General features: G+C 44.0%; 1 protein-coding gene and 1 long non-coding RNA gene across 6 annotated transcripts in view; one reads left to right on the forward strand and one right to left on the reverse strand.

Moving 5' to 3' along the window:
- DLGAP3 (DLG associated protein 3) overlaps positions 1-8,272 on the reverse strand; it is an 856,617-nt gene extending 848,345 nt beyond the window's left edge. For all 4 annotated transcript variants that reach the window (XM_063954417.1, XM_063954415.1, XM_063954413.1 and 1 more), the window contains exon 1: positions 8,004-8,272. The gene's annotated coding sequence lies outside the window, so the exon portion shown is untranslated. The remainder of the gene's footprint in view (positions 1-8,003) is intronic.
- The window catches only part of LOC135036201 (uncharacterized), a 226,984-nt gene that overhangs the window by 39,793 nt on the left and 165,399 nt on the right, over positions 1-21,792 (forward strand). The gene's annotated exons all lie outside the window — the stretch shown is intronic.

The raw sequence follows: 21,792 nt of genomic DNA on the forward strand, positions 1-21,792 counted from the left end.
CCCGGGTCCACCCCAGGTCACTGAACACAGGCTTCAAGCCATGTCGCAGCGGCTTAAAACCCGTACACACTGCTGACTGGACCTAGGATATTGCCAAGGCTTACCTCTGACATCATCTCCAAGCACCTGCACTGCCGCTCTCCCTATGCAGTGTACAGGACCCGGGTCTGAGGTTACCTGTTCACACTGCCCCATAACCCAGGTCCTTCCTGGGACTAACCCTGTAAGCTAGCCGTGTAGGATTCCTGGGTCACTGGATCCGGGTTGACGCTTTTACACCGATGTTAACCTCATCACTCAGGGCCAGTTACACATACAGAAATGCTAGTTTCCGAATGTTTTATGTAACGGGCCCATTCCTTATTAGGGGTGCCTAATAGTCAGCAAACTGAAAACTTAAAGGTTTGGGAATTTTCCTGTGAGAACAAATGCCATATGGAGATGGCACTTTTTCCTGAAGCGCTGCCCCTGCCTATGGGAAGGAGGTCCGAGGTTGTGGAAAGTGATCCGAACAGATCCCTCCGCTGCCTCCTCAATTAAGCCAGATCGTGGGTACCGAGTATAACTGTTACCGCAGTGTTACTGATCGCGGGAACAGCTGCTTTTCGGAGCAGTCGCAAATTGCTCCGGTAATTTAATATCTCCCACAGCAACCCGCAGCAAGTTGGATACATAATCATCATGGCTGGATGAATAGGCACCCTAGTCTTTAGTGCTTATTTTTACAAATTAAGATTCTCCCAGAACAGAAGTAATGTGAAACATGATAAAACATAGAAAGATAAAAACAATAATAGTCTAGTCTGGTCATCATAATAGTTTTCAGAATGACTTTCACACCAACAGTACTTCAAGTAATGATGGAGTGAAGTGAAGATGTATCCCAAGGAATGGAAAAATGACCAGAGAAAGATCACTGCAAACACACATAAGATATGGACTGACTCTTGCTGATCTGCTTTTACTAAACATGAAGGGTCAAAGCGTGTTAGCCGGAGATCAAGAGATACGATACTTCTACAGCCAGACTGCCCCATTCCATCTGCACCTGTTGGAGAATTACCGTGACATGTAGTTGACTTGTTTCCACTATTTATTTTTATGATATGCTATTTCTCCATTGATTTCTGGTAGGTGCTCTGAATATAGGAGAACTAAACTGCATAGTGGTTTCATGTTTTACTTTTGGAGTTGTTTTTTTTGGGGTGGGGGGGGGGGGGTCTAGATGTATCAAACCTTGGAGAGAGAAAAGTTGAGAAGTTGTCCAAAGCTAGGAAACATCTTCTGTCATACAGTATATCTAGCACATTTTATGGCATGACAGAAGCTGATTGGTTTCTTTGGGCACATTCTCCACTTTATCTTCTCTAAGGCTTGATACATCCCCCCTTTGTATGTGTCTGCACTTGGTACTATTAATAAAACCATCAATATTATACAGTCTTGTACTAGATTCTATTCCCTAGTTTCCTAACATGTTTCTGTACGTGAATCCATGCTACAGTATCCAGGGACAATTTTTGTGAGGGATTTAGGATTATGAAAGTATCTACAGGATGATACATTCCAGTAGGAGTCAGTCCATCTGGGTGTTCACAGTGATCTTTTTCTGCTCATTTTTCCATCCCTTGGGATACATCTCCATTATACTCCATAATTATTTTTAAATATTATTGGTGTTAACGTTCTTCTGAAAACTATTAAGGTTTCTAAACTATAAGGGGTATATTTACTACGAAATTTTTGTAATCGATTTTCATCAATTTGAAAATCAACCTGTAGTACAGAGGTAGCCATGCAGCGTGCTGCAAGACTGCTTTCTGCATAGCGCGTCGGGCTTTGACTTTGACTATTGGCAGCCGGCGATCACTCCATTAGCTCTTATAATTCCATTAAAGCATTCCATAGCAACCAAACAGATTCTAGCTTTTATCTTCTAGAAGCAGCTAGATAAATGTTAAGTGGAATCTGATTGGTTGCTATGGGCAGCATCTCCACTTCTAAAAAAAAACTCACACCAGGGTAAATATACCCCATAGAATCCATGATAAGTTCACGGACTTATGTATTAACATTAACAGTGCCGGCTTTGCGATAACAGGCTACTTAACAGGGATTTTTTGTGGTGTCTGTTGAGGTCCTGAAAAAAAAAAACTGATAAGAAGTGCCAGCAGGCTGCATTAGGGGCTAATTGGACAGCGGTCAGCAGTTTTACATATATAATGGATTTTATATGTGTACCAAAGCCAATGACCTCAGCTTCACTGGCCCAAATAGCGTAATTTCTCCGGACATCCTGAGTAATGCCGGGTACACACTAACCAATGTGTGTACCTGGCGATACTGGCGGCGGCGGGAACCCAGCATACACACTTGCCGATGCCGGCAGGGAGGGAGCAATGGTGGGGGGAGCAACAAGGGAGAGCGAGGGCTGCTTAATAGCCCTCATTAATAAGGTCCTCCCTTGTCTATACTGTTCAGATGAGGGAGGGGGTCGTTAATGATGAGCGGTAGCGTGCATCGTTAACGACATTGAGTGTACACACTAGACGAGATTGTAAAAGATCTCGCTCAGAATGGCCCTTCTGAGCGATATCTTTTATTTTCTTGTCTAGTGTGTATGGGCCTTAACCCTCAGGTTACTCAGATGTCCAATGTCCACCCAGTTAATCAGATGCAGCAGCGGATCACAGAAGCCAGCAGTGATGATACCTCCTGCATATTTTATATATCGTAGCACAGCTTCTGCGTCCAAAGACTGCTATTTGCGAACAACTATGAATCAGCCCCTCAGTGTGGATCCAGCCACATCCGTATGCGAGTGTGTGTGTGTGTGTGTGTGTGTGTGTGTGTGTGTGTGTGTGTGTGTGTGTGTGTGTGTGTGTGTGTGTGTGTTGTGAATTTAATGTGTATCTGAGTAGCTGAATGTGGATCTTGCTTTGTGTTTAGTAGGGATGCAGCTTATTGTGTATGTTTAAGATCAATCTGACTTTTTACCCTCATTCGTTTTAAAATAGACTAATCACAAAAGGATGGCCTAAGTAGAAGAGTAGGTGCAGTACTTAAGGGCCTATTTACTAAGCCTTGGATGGAGATAAAGTCACTGGAGATAAAGCACCAGCCAATCGGCTCCTAGCTACTATGCCACAGGCTGTGTTTGAAAAATGACAGTAGCCGATTGGCTGGTACTTTATCTCCAGCGACTTTATCTCCATCCAAGGCTTAGTAAATAGATGCCTTAGGTGGTCATTCCGAGTTGATCACTATATGCTTTCTTTTGCAGCGCAGCGATCAGGAAAAAAATCGGCACTTCTGCGCATGCGTATGGGGCACACTGTGCACGCGCGACTTACTTTCACAAAAGCCATTGCAGTTTCACACAAGGTCTAGTGAAGCTTTTCAGTCGCACTGCTGACCGCAGAGTGATTGACAGAAAGTGGGTGTTTCTGGGTGGTCTTCAGTATGCCGACTGTCGGGATCCCGGCGCACAGTATACCGACGCCGGAATCCCGCCAGCCAGCATACTGACACTTTTTTTCTCCCTCGTGGGGGTCCACGACCCCCCTGGAGGGAGAATAAAATAGCATGGCGCGCGTAGCGCGCCATCGTGGCCGCAGCGTGGCGAGCGTAGCGTGGCGAGCGCAGCGAGCCCGCAAGGGGCTCATTTGCGCTCTCCACGCTGTCGGTATGCCGGCGGTTGGGCTCCCGGCGCAGGTATGCTGGTCCCCGGGAGCCCGGCCGCCGGCATACCATACTACACCCGGTGTTTCTGGGTGGTAACTGACCGTTTTCAGAGAGTGTGTAAAAACACAGGCGTGTCAGATACAAACGCGGGCGTGTCTGAAAAAACGCAGGCGTGGCTGGCCGAACGCAGGGCATGTTCGTGATGTCAAAACAGGAACTAAACAGTCTGAAGTGATCGCTAGCTAGGAGTAAGTCTTGAGCTGCTCAGAAACTGCACAATCTTTTTTTGTAGCGGCGCTGCAATCCTTTCGTTCGCACTTCTGCTAAGCTAAAATACACTCCCCGTGGGAGGTGGCATAGCGTTTGCACTGCTGCTAAAAACTGCTAGCGAGTGAACAACTCGGAATGAGGGCGTTAGTCAGTTAATTGAATTCCAATGAATTTTAGTTTACCAAGTTTACATTTCTGCATCAGAGTGACATTGCCTAGTGACCATTTTTATCTGTATTCTGGATGTGATTCTTATTTTCTGCTCTTTTTTATATGTATGCGCTAGTACAACAGTACACAGTACAACTTCTGTTGTTCTGTATGGTGGATGCGCTTTTCAGTATCTGGCCTCTGTCTGCTGGTCTTGTTCTAAATGTATAGATAATTGCAAAGCAATTTGTAGTGTTCCATATGCTGAAAGTTCATATTTGTTGAGCATTTACAATAAAATGTAAAGGTGTGTATCTGTCAAGAACACATGGGTGGTCATTCCGAGTTGATCGCTAGCTGCATTCGTTCGCTGTGCAGCGATGAGGCAAAAAAATGGCACTTTTGCGTATGCGGCACAATGCGCACACGCGACGTACTATTACAACGGCCGAAGTAGTTTCACACAGGGTCTAGTGAAGCATTTCAGTCGAACTGCTGGCCGCAGAGTGATTGACATGAAGTGGGCGTTTCTGGGTGTCAACTGACCGTTTTCAGGGAGTGTTCAGAAAAACGCAGGAGTGCCAGGAAAAACGCAGGCGTGGCTGGGCGAACACAGGACGTGTTCGTGATGTCAAAACAGGAACTAAACAGTCTGAAGTGATCGCAAGCGCTGAGTAGGTTTAGAGCTACTCAGAAACTGCACAAAAAGACTTTGTAGCCGCTCTGCAATCCTTTCGTTCGCACTTCTGCTAAACTAAAATACACTCCCAGTGGGAGGCGGCATAGCGTTTGCACGGCTGCTAAAAACTGCTAGCGAGCAAACAACTCGGAATGACCACCATGGTGCAGTAAACGCATGTACTATTGATGGATATGCTTTGCATGTTTCATATTCGTATTTTGTGCATGTGTGCTTCATAGAATAAACTGCATTTCTCAATAGTAAGACTTTAATATGTGGGTCTGAGAAAAATATGTCCCTTGGTAACAAAAAAATGTAGACAGCACTGGGTTAAATCAGTTTACCTATACTCTATCTGTTCAATATGCAGGGAATTGATAAGGTACCACAGCACTGGAACATCAGTTGGTTGCCACGGATACTCTTCTCAGGCAGATGTGACAGAATACTCATCAGCAGCTACTGTAGTAACTTCCAGAAACAAATACAGGAAGTAGCTACTTCAATTTATATATTCATTACCCCAATTAATGCCCTCAATGACCTATCCATCCTGTCACATTCCTGTGCTACACCTGATGTCCTGTTTCCTATCAACTTGTATTTATCAGTGTCATTTTCTATTACTGTATTCAATCTGGCTTGTCAGGCATTCTCTGTACCTGACAGGTATTCACTGTTCGCTGTTGGATTAGTACACCACCTTATTCTGAGCCACTGTATAATACAGATGTTACTGCTCACATATATGCATGGAATAATAAAGGGGTGATATATTCAGCACTCAAGTAAAATTTCTGAAAGTGTGTAAATGTAAAAGGGCTTTACTACAGTGAAGATAGCAGCTGGTTATATCCAGTCTGTCATTGCAGAAGTCAGGCTGTAGTGTACTGGGAATAAGAAGTGCTGCAAAGAGCAATATTTCAGTACTGGACATTTTACATTTTCATAGCTACATTTTTACTCTTAAGGATGTATCATAATTCCTAAAATAATGGTAAAATATCCTTTTCATTCTACTCATGGCACATGAAGGCAAAATATGTTTAACCCCCCAAGTGCTGGAAGTGAGGAAAATAGCCTGCATTATTTTCAGCAATGCAAGTGACAGAACAGCTGTGCTAGGAGGGGTAGAGTCTGCAGGATCTTCTGGGACAATGCAACATCTGTCAGCTCACATAACATTGTTCCTCATATGCCTAGCACCCAATCTTAGTATCAAATAAAATGTGACACCATGATCAATACTACCATCCTTAACCAAGGTCTTGGGAAGCACACTCTCTCCACCTACAAAAGCTAAGTAGATCTGTCAATGAAATTCTTGAGAATTATCCTTCATCATAGAAACCAAATAAAACACAGTTCATTGAAATAATAGTGGCACAAGTAAAATAGTTACACTGTATTTGCATTGCTTATGTCACAAAGGAGCCACTATGATGGAAAGATGACCTAAGAGCAGCAGGTATTTAGAGTCAGTTACCTGAATCACAATACATTTCAGCACAGCAAGTTCACATTCTGCTAAAGAATGCCAGTGTCCAACCAGCCCTAGAGACAATTTAATGCACCTAGCTGCTGCAAAGTGACAATCACAGACCATCCAGAATGTCTGTTTATTGCAGCAGAACAAGTTGACAGTAAGCTGGTGAAATGAGTATGTGTGCAACTGCATACAAACCACTGCATGCCATGGATACAGGTGACTTCAGGCTACAAGCTGCGATTGGTGTCTTCCACCATGTATCGGAAGAGATCAGCTACCGAGTCCTGGAAACTTTGTCACCAAACGTCACACAGCCTTCATGGAGCTGGTGTCACCTCAAATGACTTTCTATCCCAGCTCATTTGTAACCCATGCAGCACCAGAACAGACAACACTGCAGCACTACGGTGAGTTATTTGGCATTAGGACAAAAACCAACGGACACAGGCAAAGCATGCACAGTGTTGTGATTACAGAAAACTATCCATTGGACCATATATTTTCTGGATGTCCTGACAGGTATTGAGTGAGGTTAAAGAGAGGTTTACTCAAGCCTGCAGAACCGCTGGCATCTAGCTCACCATATGAGTGGCATTTAATTACAATTATTTTGAGCTGGTAAATGTAATCCTTTACTTGGTTTCCTTAATGGCTGTATGAATGGCGCACACCAGAGAAAGTTATTTAAAGCCATCTATGGTTACCCATTCTGAAATGAGAGAGCTTGGTCAACACTGCAGTATAGTCAGCTGCCTGCAATATATTTGCACCCTATCAGAGTGCAGGTGTCCTACACTAGGGGATGTAACCCAAAGGCACATACTAGCGCTTGGATACTGGACAAAATAGTCCTGCAGCTGTGTAATTACCTAATTTCCTTGTACATAGCGCTAAAAGACATGCACAATTTTATTTTACATAATCTATAATACACTAAATATAAGCAGATGACAGGCAGAATAATGTAATAAAATAGTTTTCATCAGCAGAGTGTGTGCATATACACACACACACATATATATATATATATATATATATATATATCTTTCAAGATGAGAATTTTGGAGAACAATGACTTGTGTTTATTATTATATATTCATTATTAAGACATTTGCAGATGTAGCAGTTTATACTGTATAAGCATTCCAAAGATCAAGCATTACAAGAATCTGTAACCACCTATAGACAAATGCAGAGTGACACGTTATAGCATCTAGGTCCAGGAAGTGTGCCCATGTAATGTGGCATTGGGAACACAAATCCAGCCTAGGAATGTAATGTGAACACAAACAAAACATAGTTAAAAATCCAGCCTCCACCCCTTGGGATAGCAGGAGAGAAGTGTATGATAATGAGGGCATGACATTGCTTTTACACGTACCTCTGTGACACAGGGGGGATTCCAGCACTCAATGGCTATTGCAAACCTAACAGGGAATACAGCAATGTGCAAGCCCTTCCATACATCACACTAGATTCTCTGATTCATTTCTCTTGCTCTGTCTGCATCATGATGATAAACTTAACCCTTCAGCTCCCACACAAATAGCAACACATTTTGAATACACTGCCAGAACCTTATATGTTACAATTCAAACCCATAACACAATAATAGATCATGAAGGTGAAAGTTAATAATATTTCTGCCCTGACATATGTTAGGTGGAAGCCAGGGGTACCCCAGCTGTATGGATGCAGGATAACAGCCTCTCCCATCCACAGACTCACCTCCTCAGGCTGCCAGCTCCTGCAGATCCCGCATGTACCGCATCTTCCCGTAGCAGACAAGCTGGGAGAAATTTTTATTTCTTTCCTTTTTTTCAGAGGGAGAACCCAATGGGGCTGGCACAGGCAGAAAGTTGGGCAGAGCGTCTCTTCCCCTGGGTGGTGGTAGAGGGGGGTTTCAAGGTATTAGAGGTGGGAGAATGTAGAAAGGGAGGAGACCTAGTTTGTGCTGCAGTGCAGGATAGCTGGGCATGCAAGGCAGGAGCAGTGTCTATGTCTATTAGACAGTAGGGGAGAGAGAGAGGGAAACAAAGGAAGGTGGATCATGCTTCTGTAAGGAGGGGAGCATAGTACTGTATGTAAGGAGACCATCTCTCACAGCAGAACGGGCTGCCTTCCTCTGCACCTGTTACAGCAGCATCACTACATACTCTTATTTAGAAGTAATCACTAAAGTCAGGCATTTAATCCAGGCCTGGTTTTAAAATCGCTTCTCTTTTTAAACTTTAGTTATGAAATCTGTACAATGCATAGATTTGTAGAAAAGATTAAATGGATTTGGAATTGTGTAATATTAGCATAAATAAAGAAATAAATAAATGTTTGCTTTGTGTGGTGGAAAGATAGAGCACTAATAAACAACAGATAGTTATTTTATTCCTTAAAGTTCATTTTCTGTTGAACAGTCTACAGGAAAATATCAAAAAAAATCTGAATAATTTTCTTTCACTTATATTAGGTTACATATTATTTACCAAATATTTTGAACCTAACTGGAAAATTGACTGGGTATTATTTATGAATTTATAATCACAGAAAAATAGTGCATGCCATCAGAGGCATGGGGGTAAATTTACTAAGAATCGTATTTTCCCGTTTGAGGTCAAAGTTCAATCACGAATGACATCGAAAGTGTAAATATGCAACTTTTTGAATTGATTACGACTAATTTACTAAGCTGCCGTATTCTGCATTTTCGTTTTTTCCGATGTCGATGTCATTCGTTTTTTTAGGCAGTGTTTTACGTGAGTGACTTGTAAAACACTGCCGACTTTAATACAATGAATCTCGGCCGGATCTGAGAGATCCGTGCTGGGCTTCATTGTGCACCTTGTAAAAAAAAAATAAAAAAATTTTAAACTTAAAAAAAAAATTGCGTGGGGTCCCCCCTCCTAAGCCAAACCAGCCTCGGGCTCTTTGAGCCGGTCCTGGTTGCAAAAATATGGGGAAAAAATTGACAGGGGTTCCCCCATATTTAAACAACCAGCACCGGGCTCTGCGCCTGGTCCTGGTTCCAAAAATACGGGGGATAAAAAGCGTAGGGGTCCCCCGTATTTTTGAAACCAGCACCGGGCTCCACTAGCTGGACAGATTAAATGCCTATGCGCTCCATTGTAACCAATGGTGGGAACTTTGTGGTCAGCGGTGAGGTTACTTTCGGTCACCCGCTGACCACAAAGTTCCCACCATTGGTTACAATGGAGCGCATAGGCGCTACATTGTAACACTGCCGTGTGCCGCCTGCCAGACAGTACAGGAGCACACAGCCAATCAGGAGGGTGCCACAATGTGGCGCTCCCTGATTGGCTGAAGAAACCCTCTTAGACATAAGTCAGAGGGGGTTTCTGGCATTCGGGGAAAGGGGTCCCATGTAAAAACATGGGGCCCCTTTCAGTGCGAGGTCGGGTGTCCGTTTTTTTATTTTTACAAGTACGTGGATTACAAATGGATTACCCGAGGAGCCCTCTACACTGGATTTGGTGAGTAGGATTTTTTCAACAGGTACACCATGGATTCTACATGGAGAAGAGGACCGACCCTCGTGTGAACATAAGGTAAGTATGTGTATATGGTGGTGTGTATGTATGCATTAAAGTTATACTTTCAAGGTGTGTGTGTAATGTCTTTATTGGGGTATTTTTTAGTAGTAGTACTACAGGTACCAGCGGGCCCGGTTTTCCGCCGCATGCTGGTACTTGTGGTTCTCCAAGTACCAGCTTGCGGGGGAGGCTTGCTGGGACTTGTAGTACTGCTACTAAAAACAATATTCATAACTTTCAACAAAGGCTATCAGCCCCCCATCCGCAGCCCATTGGATGGGGGGGACAGCCTCGGGCTTCACCCCTGGCCCTTGGGTGGCTGGGGGGGGGCCCCTTGATTGAAGGGGTCCCCACTCCCCCAGGGTACCCCGGCCAGGGGTGACTAGTTGGATATTTGATGCCACTGCCGCAAGGCACTGTATAAAAGTGACCCCCGGCTGTGGCATTATCTGTCCAGCTAGTGGAGCCCGGTGCTGGTTTCAAAAATACGGGGGACCCCTACGCTTTTTGTCCCCCGTATTTTTGGAACCAGGACCAGGCGCAGAGCCCGGTGCTGGTTGTTTAAATATGGGGGAACCCCTGTCAATTTGTTTCCCATATTTTTGCAACCAGGACCGGCTCAAAGAGCCCGAGGCTGGTTTGGTTTAGGAGGGGGGACCCCACGCATTTTTTTTTTGAAAAATTAAAACATTTCCCACCCCTTCCCACTGAAAAACATGCACGGATCTCATGGATCCGTGCATGCCTATACAAACACTGGATAAAAAAGCAGGTCTGTTTTTTTTTAGCACTTTTTCACGATTTGTATTTCATCACGGCAGTGTTTGGCTATTGTCGGCAGTGTTTGTGTTTTGCACTTTTTAGTAAATTCCCGATTTCTACCAAATTGCAGGCGTATTTGACCGATGGTGTATTGATTCGTGATTTTTTTCGAGGACTTCCAAAATATTACGAATGCCCTCATCACTGCCGTAATTTTTGCTTAGTAAATTACCGAGATGACACTTTGAAGAAAAAACGGCATCTCGGTCAAAATCGGGACCTTAGTAAATATACCCCATAGTGAGGGGCCTATTTACTAAGCCTTGGACAGAGATAAAGTCGACGGATATAAAGTACCAGCCAATCAGCCCCTAACTGTCATTTTCCAACACAGCCTGAGACATGGAAGTTAGAGGCTGATTGGCTGGTACTTTATCTCCTGTCCACTTTATCTCCATCCAAGGCTTAGTAAACAGACCCCTTGAGGAGGGGGCTCGTGAGCAGTCTTCATCCAAGCCCCCTCTTCTCTCTCTTGCCAGCAGCGTAGTCTAGTCTCTGTGAGCGACAGAACTAGTAGACTCTAGCGCAGTGCTATAATCTATTGCACATGCGCAGGACTCTGGGGAAATGACGTGGTGGCCATTTTACCAGCGATTCCCCTACTGCGTATGCGCAAAATGCTGGGAAAATGCCTGCTGCACCATTCTCTGAGTGTTTTGCAGACCACAGCAGATGCCGGACTACGGAGAGATGAGTACTAAAGAAATGGGTGGGCACCGAACACACTGCATCCATTATAGACACACCACTGCACGGCATCAGCTTTATTACAGTTATCTTGCAGTAAATCACCATTTTTGTTGTTTATTCCTTAGGAACATTTTGCATAACATTTATAAAAATGCTATATTGTGATGGCACACTCCCTTAATATGCTGTGTACTGTGTTACCATAGCCTATTATTAGTGTTACAGTACCTATCCACTATATCTAATATGCACAACCAGACTAACAACATGGCAGCTGGGTTGGTTGGTTGCCCTGGAGCCCCCACATGTAGCTAAATCACTGGGGGGCACTGTGGCATATGTGAACTGGGTTGTATATTTGGTGTAATGTGAACTGGGGACACTACAGTGTGTGTAACACATTTGTGGTATTTACACAGTATACTTTTCTAATAACATCGCCAGCATAGTGACAATTTTAATGGAAGGGGTCCCCACAAATTAGTTGCCCTGGGGCCCCCACAAACCTTAACCCAGTCCTGCTAATATGTCCATATATCCATTGACTTTCTAACAAAAAAACTTTTGTAATAAGTAACATGGAAAGTCCTATAAAACACATGGTTTAAAAAAAATTACATTTCTCAGCAGAAAACAAGTGCAATTATAAGTAGCAGGAGGCATTAAAGAAAAACACAAAAGGACTTTGGAAGCAATTCTCTATGATTCAGTGCCATGAGTCCCATTGATCATGTTTAGGATGAAGAAGTGGTGGTAATTGTTGTGTGACATAGGCTTACCTCAATGTGCACTGCGCACTGGACCTTCAAATAATGGGAACAGGTAGCAGGATTAGGAGAGATGTGGGAGGAATGGTAATGCTTATGAATAAAAATATAGCCTTAAGTCAGGTAGGGAGCGACTCGCCAGGTACAAAAGCATCGCTGCCGTATGACGCTTTTGTACCTGTGCGGGGAGAGGCTTGACATGAGGGGTGGACTAGCCCTGTGCTGGGCGTCTCCTCACATGTCAGAGTAAATGAGTGAAGATGTGCTAAATTTAGACAATCAACTCTCAATTACCCCCATAGTCATCAAGCAATTATGTCTTAAACTATATGGAGACTGTTGCTTCCGCATTTTTAAAGACAAGCAGCAGTGACCCCAACATATGCATATGTCAGGCAAGTCACTGTATATAGCGGCAGCGGACTTGAGGACAGAGCAGGCAGCTGGCAGTCAGCAGTGACCTGGCATATTCATATGTTTGGTCATATCACGGTATATAGCGACATCGGGCTTGTGGGGCAGAGCAGGCAGCTGGCAGTCAGCAGAAGACCCTGCTGCTGGCACATACAATTCAGACAGTGGCGGTGGTGGGGGGAGTAAATTTTTCCCCCCATCTGGGCTCCTCTGATTGGCTGGAGCTTGAAAAGTCAGCAGGAGAGAACAAGGAGAAGACAGCTGACTTCACTGCTCTTCTCCCCTAACAAACCTCTAATCGCCATCCTGAGATGGATTTTCCAAAGTCCGCTATTTCATGACCAAGCACTCACCATACTACAGTATGATGATGTGATTCAGCCATGGATCGAGGGTGCCACTGGAGAAGTAATGATCTTCTCCACAGTAACCCACTCTATGAATAGGCACTAAGCAGAGAAAAGCCATGTTTAACGCAAAACACTGCTGTTCTCTGCTACATGAATAGACCCCAAAGAAGGATTTGTTTGTTATGAAACAGAAGATGTGTTTATAAGTGTAACCAAGCTGTTTATTATGAACATCTAAACAATCACTAACTAGCATGTTGGTGCCTGAATTACAGTAATGTAACAAAGTATACAGTTAGAGTACAAACAGAGAGTCCCCAGATGTTTTCATTTGCAACTATCTACAGTAACTAATGTACTGAGATACAGGGAAGGTGAACAACCCAAGTAATAAACTTCTATAACTCTTCCAAGTGTGAATTTTTAAGAGGTTGGAATCTTGGTTTTATTCTGTGTATAAGTAGTTGTGACCTGTGTACTTCTTCTGGTCTTTTGGAGGTCCTGAGAGTTAGAGTGTAACACTAAGTTATTTGGTACAAGGTTCAAATAGTCACCAACAGAAAACAGCTATAGTGTGGGAGGCAGGGGCATAGCCAGAACTTTATGGGCCCCATAGCAACATTCTGAAGGGGCCCTGACCAAGGGTGTTTCTAGGTGTCCGAGCACCCCTGGAAAAGTAAGGGACTAGCACACTCCCCCATTTGAAATATATATATATATATATATATATATATACTTACATTCACATAGCCGGAGGTGCGACACTCACAGATAAAGAGCACACTTGTTGCCACAGCATATCCAGCAATATATATGCAAATACCTGCGTGTTTCCCCGGGTAGTGCCTCGCCTGCAGTGACGACCGGCAACAAGCTGCAGCTTTGGTGTCAACATATTTACTGTCGACCTTTTAACTGTCTATTTAACAACCACCTCCCCTGAAGAACAAAAACAACAGCCGGGGGCAGATTTATGGGTCAGGCCGCCCCTGGGCACATTATTGGCTTCCGCACCCACCCTCCCTCCCAATCATGTCATTGCCCCCATCATTTCTGGGCTAGTCCGGATGCCTCAAGGCCACCAAAGCACCCCAAACTACACCCCACAACCAGTTCCATGATCACAATTTGCTGCCCATTGTCCCACTCCCATCAGTGGTATATTAAAAAAAATCCCCTGGCCTCATCATTTTTGGAAGCCAACACCCAGTAAGTGCCGCCCCTAGGCACGTGCCTCACGTGCCCAAAGTTCAAAGTGGGAAATCCACCACTGACAACAGCCCCTTCAAGATGTCATAGCAGCAGACCTCAGTAATACAAAAAATCTGTGTTTAGTTCTGCCTCACATTTTCAGCTGGTAAACATTTTTCTAATCTATTATACAATTAATGTTGCCAGGAAGACCATGTGGCATTTCTTGGGAGAACTCTAGTTGCAAAAAAAGTGTACAGCAACTCTTCCACTGCAAAGCCCTTTGGTTTTAAGTCATATTTATGATTTGCAAGAATAGGAAAGGGAAATAGCATTAGGATTTCTAATTAGGACTACCAGTAATGAAGATGTAGTTACCATGTAACAATGCAAAGGACAATAAGATATTTGAATAAATTACTATTTTATTATTAGGTACTTTATAATTATGGGTGCATACCTCCCAACATGACCCTCTCCAGGAGGGACAGAATGCTCTGCTCCTGGACTTCCCTCTTACTGTATGATTGCCGGCACCTGTGGTATAACACTTTTCTCATCCATTAACCTGCTCAACACAGGTGCCATCAATCATAAATTAAGAGAAAAGTCCAGAAGCAGAGCATTGTGTCCCTCCTGGAGAGGGTCATGTTGGGAGGTATTTGGGCGTCCTTCTACTCTGTTGTGATAAGGTGCATGTCTCAGAAGGGGGATGTAGTCAAAATGTTTAAACTTACAGTGTAGATCTCACAATGTCAACATTGAACATGTCAGTGTGTGCAGAATGTCATCATGTTCACAGTGTCAATATGTGGAATGCCAACATTCTGCAAGGACCAGCAGTGGAGGGTTAGGGTTAGGCTGCGGGAGGGTTAAGTTACTGCAAGACTGCAGGAGGGGAGGTAAGGGCTAGGCACTAGGTGAAGGGAGGTTAGGGTTAAGCTGCAGGAGGGTTAGGTGCAGAAGGGGAAGTTAGGGTTAGGCAGTAGGGGTGGGGAGGTTAGGGTTAGGCTGCGGGAGGGTTAGGTGCAGAAGGGGAGGTTAGGGTTAGGCAGTAGGGGTGGGGAGGTTAGGGTTAGGCAGTAGGGAAGGGTTAGGGATTAGGCATACTCACCACCGCAAGTGCACCAACTCAAAATCCTGGGTTATTGGCGGGTCGACCTGTGTTGGGCCTAAGTGTAAACGGCTCCAAAAAAAATAACCCAGTGTTGAACATGAGTAAGACTCGTGTTAAGGAGCAATATGAACAGATAACCCAGGTGATCCGACCTGGGACCCATTTACAGCAATGTGAGATACCCATACCTCCCAACAGCAGTGTCCTGCGGGTGGTCAGGAAGTTGGGCAACAAGGAGCATGCAGTCTCCGCTAATGTCTGCCCTGCTATGCAGACAGCAGCAGTGTCGGGTGAAGGTGAATGGAAGCCGCGTGCATGAATGCGACGTCCTTTCATGGTACAGAGACGGATGCTGTGGGCAGCCTGGCAGCTGCCAGAGTGCTGGTCTTGCCCCCAGCATGACGCATGCGCCCCGGGTGCAGATTTCCCGGTGCTTGGAGATGATGTCATCTCCAAGCGCCTACCTTAAAGACATTGCACCCGTATGCCGTGTGAACAGTGCCAACCCAAGTATATCCTGGGTCAGGGGCGTAGCCAGAACTTTGTGGGCCCCATAGCAACATTTTGAAGGGGCCCCATCCCAATGCTTCTAGAGAGACACTTCTCTGCAGCAGTTGTTAATTTTATGCCCTATAATAGTGCCCTAGTTCATTTTCTGAACCATAGTAGAGCCTTATTAAATGTTATGCCCCATAGTAGTGCCCTAGTTTCTTTTGCGAAACGCAGTAGTGCTTAAGTTCACCCTATGTCACATTTCAGAGCTGCCAGTACACATTATGCCGCACAGTATCCCCAATTCACGTTATGATATATAGTGCTCCCCATTCATATTGTGCCTCATTACAGTATTACAGTGCCCCGGTTCATATTATATAACAGGGCTGGCCAAACCAGTCCTCAAGATCTACCAACAGTTCACATTTTCCAGAGCACCTAGCTGGTGCACAGGTGTAGTCATTACTAATTAAGATGTGCTGCATTCATTCCTAACTGACAATTCTACAGCTCTCCAGGAGGCCTGGAAAACATGAACTGTTGGTAGATCTCGAGGACCGGTTTGGCCAGCCCTGTTATATAACATTATAATATGAACTGCCCTACAGTTACTTTTATACCACACTACAATGAGCAGGTACAGGGGCATACCTAGATATATTGCAGGCTCCAAGGAAAAAGTTTGAAAGGACCCCTACGTACCACCCAATGGCGAAAAATGTATATAACGCATGTAACTTTGACAGGGAAGGTGGGCCCCTCTCAGCTCTGGACCCCATAGCAGCTGCACTGCCTGCACCTATGGTAGCTACGCCCTTGTCCTGGGTTGGCACCACATTGGTAACAGGGTAAATCCCTGATCTGACCCAGATTGGAACCATGTTCCAAATCCTGGGTCAAAAAGATAAAAGTGACTGCTGCACCCCTGTCCCACCGTAGAGATTCTGCTGCCAAAACACTGCAGGCAGAAGCAGAATCCCTATAGTGTGATAGTTTTCCCTGTCCTCTTTAATGTTGTGCAGACTCAGCATATCCTCAGGCATATGAATTGCCCTATAGCAAAATATAATTACAAGGAGTAACAAGGGAAGCATAATATTATGTAATGGAAATGAAAGCTAATCAATTCATAAAATTAGCTTTTAACTACAAATTTCACATTTCATTCTGTGCACTGTATTAAAAAATATAAAGGGCACATGTACTAAGCCTTGGAGAGAGATAAAGTGGAGAGAGATAAACTACCAACCAATCAGCTTCTAGTTATCATTTTTCAAACACACATTTTTGTACCATGGCAGTTAGGAGCTGATTGACTTTATCTCTCTCAGCTTTATCAGTCTCCAAAGCTTAGTAGATCTCCCTGAAAACACTTGTAATACAGGTTGAGTATCCCATATCCAAATATTCCGAAATACGGAATATTCCAAAATACGGAATTTTTTGAGTGAGACTGAGATAGTGAAACCTTTGTTTTTTGATGGCTCAATGTACACAAACTCTGTTTAATACAAAAAGTTATTAAAAATATTGTATTAAATGACCTTCAGGCTGTGTGTATAAGGTGTATATGAAACATACATGAATTGTGTGAATGTACACACACTTTGTTTAATGCACACAGGCCCTCATTCCGAGTTGTTCGCTCGTTAGTGGTTTTCGCAACGGAGCGATTTGTCGCAAACTGCGCATGCGCAATGTTCGCAGTGCGTCTGCGCCAAGTAAATTTGCCAAAAAGTTATGTATTTTACTCATGGCTTAACGAAGAAATTTCTTCGTTCTGGTGATCGGAGTGTGATTGACAGGAAGTGGGTGTTTCTGGGCGGAAACTGGCCGTTTTATGGGTGTGTGCGGAAAAACGCTGCCGTTTCTGGGGAAAACGCGGGAGTGGCTGGAGAAAAGGGGGAGTGTCTGGGCGAACGCTGGGTGTGTTTGTGACGTCAAACCAGGAACGAAACTGACTGAACTGATCGCAGTGGCTGAGTAAGTCCCGAGCTACTCAGACACTGCAAAGAAATTTCTATTTGCAATTATGCGAATCTTTCGTTCGCAATTCTGCAAAGCTAAGATTCACTCCCAGTAGGCGGCGGCTTAGCGTGTGCAAAGCTGCTAAAAGCAGCTTGCGAGCGAACAACTCGGAATGAGGGCCACAGTTATTAAAAATATTGTCGAAAATCACCTTCAGGATGTCTGTATAAGGTGCATATTAAACATTAATGCATTCTGTGCTTAGACTTAGGTTCTATCGCCATGATATCTCATTATTGTATGCAATTATTCCAAAATACGTAAAAATCCGATATCCAAAATACTTCTGGTACCAAGCATTTTGGATAAGGGATACTCAACCTGTATATACATTTAGAAAAACCTATCGCCTGATGAAGAGTGAGTAGCAAATTGGGTGTAATTTCCACAATAAAAAAGCAGTTCACAAAAATAGTGGGGGTCATTCCGAGTTGATTGCTTGCTAGCAACTTTTTGCTGGCTTGCGATCAAAGAGTCGCCGCCTATGGGGGAGTGTATTTTTGCTTTGCAAGTGTGCAAACGCGTGTGCTGCCGAGCGGGCCGAAAACATTTTGTGCAGTTTCTAAGTAGCTCTAGACTTACTCAGCCCTTGCGATCATTTCAGCGTGTCTGACACGCATAAACGCCCTTTTCCTGTCAATCACCATGCGTTCGGCTGTGCGAATGGATTTTTCGTTAAATCCATCGCTCAGCAATGAACTGCTTTTGTACATACGCATGCACAGTTTAGCCATGGTTGAGATGATCGCTGCGCTGCAAAAGTTGCTAGCGAGCGATCAACTCGAAATGACCCCCTGTGTCTTTACACTGCAATGGTAAGGCGTATGCATTGCAAGGGTATGAATGGTCTACCATGTTAAGTTCGACAGTCATTAGGTCAACCACTATTGGTCGACATTGACATGGGTGACATGGACAAATAGTCGACATATGAAAAGGTTGATATGGATTTTTGAACTGTTTTTGGTGTCATTTTTTCCGTAACATGACCAAGAACCCCAAGAAGTCCACGTGGACGGTAAAGTATGAAAAAGTAAAAAAAAACCTCTTTAAAAAAAAAAAAAGAAAAAAAAAAGCCATGTCGACCTTTTCATGTGTCGACCTGTCCTGTGTTGACCATTTTTGTGTCGACAACTTGTCCACGTCAACCATGTCCATGTCGACCAATAGTGGTCGACATAGTTACTGTCGACCTAAGTAGGTTCGACCTGCCAAACGGATACCCATTGCAAGATGTGTGCTGGTTGGCAACAGTAGCAGATGCACCTAGTTTATGCCATGCCTTTCTCATATACTGTACACTTATCCCCAAGTCTTGAACTGACTTTTTCCAGTGGCTGTGTGTTTTTGTCTCAGTCTATATCCTCGCCCCTTCCGTTTTCTGACATACCCTCCAGATGCAAGTGGGTGTAAGGGATATAATAGTGCAAATCTGCATAAGCCCATATTGTTCTATGAAAAAAGGTGTCGCTAATCAGAAATAAAGGTGTAGGTATTCAATTTCAGTTTCAACTTTCTGGGTGAATCAGACATCTTCTGTATCATATAATTTTTTGGGGTGTCCCTAGTCCAGCACCACAGACAAACAAACCTATCTCTCTTTAGTCTGCCAAGCCATGCTAACCCACTAAATTTGTTTTAATGGCTTTTTTTTTTAGTTCTTTATTATTGATTAATTTCTAAGTGTACTTACCTTAATATTAGCTTTTCCCTCACATAAATCCTACATATGCTTGTGCACACAAGCATCTTCTCACATGCCACTCTGGCCACCAGCTTTTCCATCATACACCTATCTGCCCAATAACTTTCTGACATCCCTAAGCCCACCAACTTTTTCCTTAATGCCTTCTGCCGCCCAGCTTTTCCTTACATGACTCCTTCCTACCACATTTTTCCTCACATGTAACATGTCCCCCTCACATGTAACATGCCCCCTGCCTACCAGCTATTCCCTTATATGCTTTCCAACATTAGCCACACTGCTTAGATTAGCCACCACGGCTGTGTTAGACAGTGGATCACTCTGCTGTCTGTCTCCGTTCCCAACACTAGAGGCAGCTTCCCTACTCTAGTGTTTTCCCTCCTAGTGTCAGCTCAGTGCAGGAGGAGGTGCTTAGTGCACAGTCTGAGAGAGTTCTTCCTGGGAGAGACAAACAGCACTGACTTGCAGCTTTTGCTCTCCTGAATGTGTGACCTTGTCTACCCCGCAGCCGCACCCTGTGTGTGTACAGCCGGATCCTGTGTGTACTGAGATGCTGTGTCACCGCTGTACTGCTTCACATGTATACTGTGAGTTCCTGCTGCTGCAGAACATCTTCTGTACACTACAAGCTATTATCTCTGTTATCTGAATAAACCAATCATCCTGATTAAGTGCCGTTGTGTGGACTACCATCCCTATCCGACACCGTAACACTCTGCCAACAGGTTATGGGCCCAGGACCCCAAGTCGGAAAGGCATTCTAAAACAAAGGTACATAAGAAATAAAAGTGCAGCTGATTAAAGAAGGAGTACTTTTATTAAATATAGAGAAGAATGTACAGTACAGGGACCAGCGTGAACTTTACAAATCTAAAAGGCTCAGAGAATTACACAATGTGGAAATTCACCATGGAGATGCAGCTTAAGCGGGAGAAGTTATGGAAAGTCACAATTGAGCCAGGAGCAGACCCAAACCCAGTTGAAGTGGATAGAGCCATTGGGATGATAGGCTTGGCCGTGAAACAACACGTCTACTCCATTATCAGCGGGAAAGTGTCAGCCAAAGACATGTGGACAGCTCTGCAAATGGCGTATGAGGACAAAGGTCTGATGAGAAGAATAAACTTGAGGCATATGCTGTACGGGACAAAGTTAAGTGTCTGTAAAGACATGAATGATTATATTGATAAAATATTGTCAATAGCTCAGCAGTTGGCATCTGTGGGGGCACAGGTGGAAGATGAGGAAGTGGCGATGGCAAAGTTACAAAATCTTATGCTGGAATTCAATTTCCTGGTAGTAACTTTGGAGTCTAATGATACCAAGCTAACAAAAGAAATCGTAAGAGCAAGCTGCTGCAGTTCCAAGAAAGTATTCCTGTCGAGACACATGCTGAGGGTTCTGCCTTATACACAAAAGGTACTAAGTCCAAAAAGCTCAAATTCAAGTGCTTTATATGTTACAAGGTGGTGCACAAGTCCTCAGATTCAGACTGAGAAATTACAGTGGTATGCAGAAGAAGTGTGACAAACCAAATGAGTCAGCATTGAATGTAGCAGATAGTCACAAGAAGGATTGCTGGCACATGGGCTCGGGGGCCACGAGGCATTTCAGTTGTAATCAGGAATGGTTCAATTCACTGACAGCATGTGAAGCCATTACAATAAAAGGGATTGGAGACAAAGTCCTTACTGCTTCAAAATTTGGGACAATCACAGTGCGTCTAAGAATTGAAGGTGAAACAGTTATTACAGATATCCAAGACGTCTTCTTCGTGCCAGAATTGGGAAGCAATCTTATTGCTATAAGCGTCCTGGACAAAAAGGGTTTGAAAGTCCCGTTTGCAAAGGGCAAATGTATGGTGCAAAATGAGAAAGGGACTGTAATTGCTTCTGCAACCTGGTGCAACCAACTGTATGTCCTGGACACCGAGCAATGTTCTGCAATGGCGGTCTCTGATTCAAACCAGTCGATGGAGCTGTGGCACAGGCACCTAGGTCATCGGGGATATGACAACTTCCAGAAACTACTCGATGGAATGAACACTGGAATCACTGTGAGAAATACTGAGAGACCTGTGTGTGAGAGTTGTATAAAAGGAAAGCAGACTCGCACCCCATTTCCTATGTCTACTAGTAAAGTGGAAATACCACTAGCCCTAGTGCATATTGACGTATGTGGTCCAATGGCAATGGAATCAATAAGATATTTTACAGGTATTTTATAACATTCATTGATGATGCCACAAGGATGACACGTGTATTTCATGAAAGCTAAAAGTGAAGTTGTCAATAAAATTGTGAATTACAAGAACCTGGTGGAGACTCAGATGGGTCTGAAATTAAAAGTCTTGAGATCCGACAATGGCGGAGAGTATGACAACAGAGTTTTAG

This window comes from Pseudophryne corroboree, chromosome 2 (genome assembly GCF_028390025.1).
Source record: "Pseudophryne corroboree isolate aPseCor3 chromosome 2, aPseCor3.hap2, whole genome shotgun sequence".
NCBI lineage: Eukaryota > Metazoa > Chordata > Amphibia > Anura > Myobatrachidae > Pseudophryne > Pseudophryne corroboree.